The sequence below is a fragment of the Colobus angolensis genome, unplaced genomic scaffold, assembly GCF_000951035.1.
Source record: "Colobus angolensis palliatus isolate OR3802 unplaced genomic scaffold, Cang.pa_1.0 Scaffold115, whole genome shotgun sequence".
In the NCBI taxonomy this organism is placed as follows: Eukaryota; Metazoa; Chordata; class Mammalia; order Primates; family Cercopithecidae; genus Colobus; species Colobus angolensis.
The window spans coordinates 755086-760399 of NW_012112586.1; the positions used below are offsets into that span (position 1 = coordinate 755086).

The 5314-nt window shown below is 47.2% G+C and overlaps 1 protein-coding gene across 1 annotated transcript in view; it reads right to left on the minus strand.

The window, feature by feature from the left end:
• Window positions 1–5314, minus strand: part of P2RX2 (purinergic receptor P2X, ligand gated ion channel, 2) — a 12327-nt gene that overhangs the window by 4062 nt on the left and 2951 nt on the right. The window lies entirely within an intron of this gene.

Sequence of the window (5314 nt, forward strand, 5' to 3'; positions counted from 1 at the left end):
CCGTCCCGGCCGGTTCCTGCCGCGGCTGCCGGGGCTGGGAGCGGAACCTGCACTCCCGCCTTTGCCCGCAGACCCCTCGCTTCCAGCCCTCGAGCTGGAGAGGGATCCACGGCCCATCCGCTGTCTTTGCAAGCCAGAGTTGTCTTTCTTTCTTACTTTTTTTTTTTTTTACTTTTCGAACCTCTACCCCACCCACATTATTTTGAAGCAAATCCCAAGCATCAGTTTTTCACAAAATAACTTTAAAATGGTTTATTGTGATAAAATCAGCATAGCATGTGATTAACTATTTTAAAGTAAACAATTCAGTGACATTCACAATATTGTGCGACCACCACCACCTCTATTTCATCCCCAAACACTTTCCCCACCCCAAAATAAAACTCCCATCCATTAAGCAGTCACGACCCGTTCCACACTCCTCCCATGCCCTGGCAACTACCAGTCTCTTTTCTGCCTCAATGAATGGATTTGCCTGTTCTGGATATTCCGTATCAAGGAAATGCAATATTTGTTTCTGGGTTAATGCCTTTTCTGTCTGGCTTCATTCACTGAGCATGTTTTCAAGGTTCATCCACATTGCAGCATGTGCGAGGGCCTCACTCCTCCTTATGGCCAAGAGAAATGTCTAGGCTGTACAAAGAAGGCATTTAGATTGCTTTCAAACTAACTCTGTGAATAGCGCTGTTACAAACACTGGTGTGTAAGTATTTATTTGAACTGTTAAATTAACTCAAATAACAGGCTGCCTCTGCGCCTTGAGTTTCTAGGTAACAACAAACTGCAACCTAATGTACCACAGACACAAACTGAAAGCCTAACTTAGGAGTATATTTTGGAACAAATAGCTAGGTCTCAGCCAATCACAGGCTGCCAGCTGATCTGATCATGTCCACATAAAGCAAGCACCTCAAGCTGTAACAAAATCAAACTAATTGTGATTTTTTTTTTTTTTTTTGTATCTCACTTCTGTGTTCTGTCTATAAAAACTCCCTGCCCACATTACAGAGTGGAGCTCTCAAACCTCCCTCATTGGTTCTGAGTGCTGCCCAATTCATGAGTTGTGGAGTTGTGTTTTGCTCAATTAAACTCTGTTGGCTGGATGCAGTGGCTCATGCCTGTAATCCCAGCACTTTGGGAGGCCAAGGTGGGTGGATCACTTGTGATCAGGAGTTCAAGACCAGCCTAGCCAACATGGCAAAACCTCGTCTCCATTAAAAACACAAAAGTTAGCCTGGTGTCGTGGCGCCTGTAATCCCAGCTACTCAGGAGGTTGAGGCAGGAGAATCACTGGAATCTGGGTGGTGGAGGTTGTAGTGAACTGAGATTGCGCCACTGCACTCCAGACTGCACAACAGAGCGAGACTCTGTCGCACACACACACACACACACACACACAAACTCTGAAATTTAATTTGTCCAAAGTTTTTATTTTAACAATTTGTGTCAGAAGTGGGATCTGAAGTAGACCTCCAGCCACCCGCTAGGAGCACTGAAGGGCCTGTGTGCCTGCTGATCTCAAAGCATCTAGCATCATAGGTGAGTTCTGTCTGCTGGATTTGTGCTCTATGAACATGTGTTCTAAGCCCTCTACTTTGAGCAATTCTTTCTTTTTTTTTTTTTCTTTTTCTTTTTTTATTTTTTTGAGATGGAGTCTTGCTCTGTTGCCCAGGCTGGAGTACAGTGGCGAGATGTCAGCTCACTGCAACCTCTGCCTCCCAGGTTCAAGCAATTCTCGTGTCTCAGCTTCCCAAGTAGCTGGGATTACAGACACATACCACTGTGCCCAGCTAATTTTTTGTGTGTTTTAGTAGAGACAGGGTTTCACTGTGTTGCCCAGCCTGGTCTCAAACTCCTGAGCTCAGGCAATCCGCCCGCCTTGGCCTCCCAAAGTGCTGGGATTACAGGCATGAGCCACCGCGCCTGGCCTTGAGCAATTCTTAGACTGGAATGGGTCCAGGATTGAATTGGATCCAAAACTTAACTCCATTGTTAGAGGCCTCGAGTAGGTCCCTTTTGGTTCGGGTTTGTCTGAGTCCAAGGAGTCTGCATGCCACCTTCCAGGACTCTTGCTAATTTTGTGTGTAAGAACTATGGACCCAGAACTTGTGCATTTTTTAGAAAAATGAGTTAACCCCAAACTCAAAAAGACCCCTCCAGATTCTTGGAACCGTACACCTTTTGGAGACCTTAAGGTAAAGCTAACCAGGGAAGTTTTTCCCAGAAGCAGACGGCATCCTAAATGTGGACAGCTTTTCCAAGATCACGAGTCGACACTTCTCCACCATCATGAAAACCTTAGCCTCCCCCCGGCCCCTTATTTCCTGCTGTTTGAATCTTTTCCTTTTTGTTACAGGAAAATCCACAGGACCATAATATGTGGATGGCTTTAGCTAAGGCTTATTATGCTCTAGGAAAAACCCAGAGTGCTTGTTGGGTTTGTGGGTTAATGCCAAAAACCAGGAAACTGTGTCAATTCCTGTCATTCTTCATGATGACAGTCACCCTGGAACTCCCAGGAAAGAGTGGAGAGCGTCCCCACGTGTCCCAGGGGAGAGTGGAGAGAGTCCCCGTGTCCCAGGGGAGAGTGGAGAGAGTCCCCGTGTCCCAGGGGAGAGTGGAGAGCGCCCCCACGTGTCCCAGGGAAGAGTGGAGAGAGTCCCCATGTCCCAGGGGAGAGTGGACACACACACACACACACACACACTCTCCTTTGTGTTCCAGACACCACTGCTGTCACTTTCCTATACCCGCGGAAACAGTGTCCTGACCTTTCCAATTGACGCAAACACTACTCATATGAAAGTGTGCCTGAGCGATGCCTTCAGAAGGTAGGTGAGGCCAGGCATCCCATACTCAAGACCTGGGGGTTCTCTCTGTGGGTGTGAGACATGGTGTGTGTGATGTCACTGGATTGAGTCCAGTGAGGTCCCTTTCCATTAAATGTGGTTACACACCCTCACAGCACACTGTAAAGGGACTTCCTACCGTAGCTCTCCCACCGGACCCCGCTGGGAGCCGGATGGACATACGAGTGAAAACATGTCACTGACTTCTGCTCAGATGCCACCAGGTGGCGCCGTTTTCCAGCCCCCGAAAGTCTCTGCTGGGTCTGGAGACTTTGCTTCCTGTGTTGAGCCTCCTCACTGGTTTGAATCTTGCAATTTGGTCTCACTCACTCCTGCCTTCCAAGTAGCTTCCCCTGACAGTTCCCACCCAGGATACCTCCCATAATCAGAGGCCAAAGCAGTCAACAACCGAAATTAGCACCAGCCTTGAAATCAATGAAGATAAGTTAGTTTTCACTGAAGAGAGTTTCCACTGGAATTCTTGGGGCCTCACTCTTGGTGGTAGTGAGGTGCTGGTTGTGTGGAATTCTAAACTAATTTGTAAATTGGGGAACATCTTGGGCTTTGCGGCCAACCCGACCTCCCAGGGGTTCCCCCACCCCCAGAACTCCATGAGTTCACTCCCAGGGACTTACACAGGTAGAAGCCACGCTCTGAAAGGTGGATGAGAATGTTCGTGTTCAGCAAAAACCCTTACTAGAAATCACACAGCTTTAGATCTCTTTGGCCCATACTGGGGGCTTGTGTATGGTACTGAACAAAACGGAATGTAGTACCTGTCTTTCCCCTGATTTTACTTCTACCGAAAGCTTAGTTAATTAATTAATTTATTTATGTTTTTTTTTTTTTTGAGACAGGGTCTTGCTCTCAGGTTGGAGTGCAGTGGCGCAATCTCGTCTCCCTGCAACCTCCACCTCCTGGGTTCAAGCGATTCTCCCACCTCAGCCTCCTGAGTAGCTGGGATTACAGGCCCACACTACCGCGCCTGGGTAATTTTTTTATTTTTAGTAGAGACGGGTTTCACCATGTTGGCCAGGCTGGTCTCCAGCTCCTGACCTCAGGTGATCCACCCGCCTCAGCCTCCCAAATTGCTGGGATTACAGGAGTGAGCCACCACGCCCGGCCCCTTTGCCCATTTTTAAATTGGATTGTTTGTTTTTTTGTTGTTGAATTGTAAATATTAAGCATTTTGGATACTAGATCCCTATCAAATACATGATTTGAAAATATTTTCTCCCACTCTGTAGACTTTTTACTTTCTTGATAATGTCCTTCGATGTATACAAGCTTTTAATGTTAATGAAGTCTAATTTGTCTATTTTTTTCTTTGTTGCTTGTGCTTTTGGTGTTTCTGTTTTCTTTTTTTTTTTTTTTTTTTCAGACAAGGTCTTGCTCTGTTGCCCAGGCTGAAGTGCAGTGGTGCCATCGTGGCTTACTGCAGCCTCGACCTCCTGGGCTTGAGCGATCCTCCTGTCTCAGCCTTCTGAGTAGCTGAGACCACAGGCACATGCCACCATGCCTGGCTGATTTTTTTATTTTTCATTTTTTGTAGAGATGAGGCCTCGTTATGTTGCCGTGGCTACTGGTGTCATTTTAAGAATCTACTGCCATAGCCAAAGGCATGAAGATTTACCTTTATTTTTTTTTTCTAAGGTTTTATGGCTTTTGCTCTTGTATGGAGGTTACTGACTCTCTTGAGTTATTTTTTTTTTTTTTTTTTTTTGAGACGGAGTCTCGCTCTGCCGCCCAGGCTGTAGTGCTGTGGCCGGATCTCAGCTCACTGCAAGCTCCGCCTCCCAGGTTTACGCCATTCTCCTGCCTCAGCCTCCCCAGTTGCTGGGACTACAGGCGCCCGCCACCTCGCCCGGCTAATTTTTTGTATTTTTTTTTAAGTAGAGATGGGGTTTCACCGTGTTAGCCAGGATGGTCTCGATCTTCTGACCTTGTGATCCACCTGTCTCGGCCTCCCAAAGTGCTGGGATCACAGGCTTGAGCCACCGCGCCCGGCCTTGAGTTAATATTTACATCTGATGTAAGGTAGGGGTCCAACTTCATTCTTCTGCTTGCTCGGTTGTCCCAGCACCATTTGTTGAAGAGACTCTTCTTTACCACTGAAGGGCCTTGATATCCTTGTTGAAAATCCATTGGCCATAAATGTTGCTATGATTTGGAAGTTTGTCTCCTCCAAACCTGATGTTGAAGTTTGATGCCCATTGCTACCACGCTGGGAGGTGGGGCCTGGTGGGAGGTGTTTAGGTCACGGGGATAAGTCTCTCATGGGATTTACAGGTTAATGCCCTCCTTAGGGGTAACTTTCTTCCTCTATTAGTTTCTGAAAAAACTGATTGTTAAAAAGAACCCACCCGGGCCACGCGCAGTGGCTCACGCCTGTAATCCCAGCACTTTGGGAGGCCGAGACGGGCAGATCACGAGGTCAGGAGATCGAGACCATCCTGGCTAACACG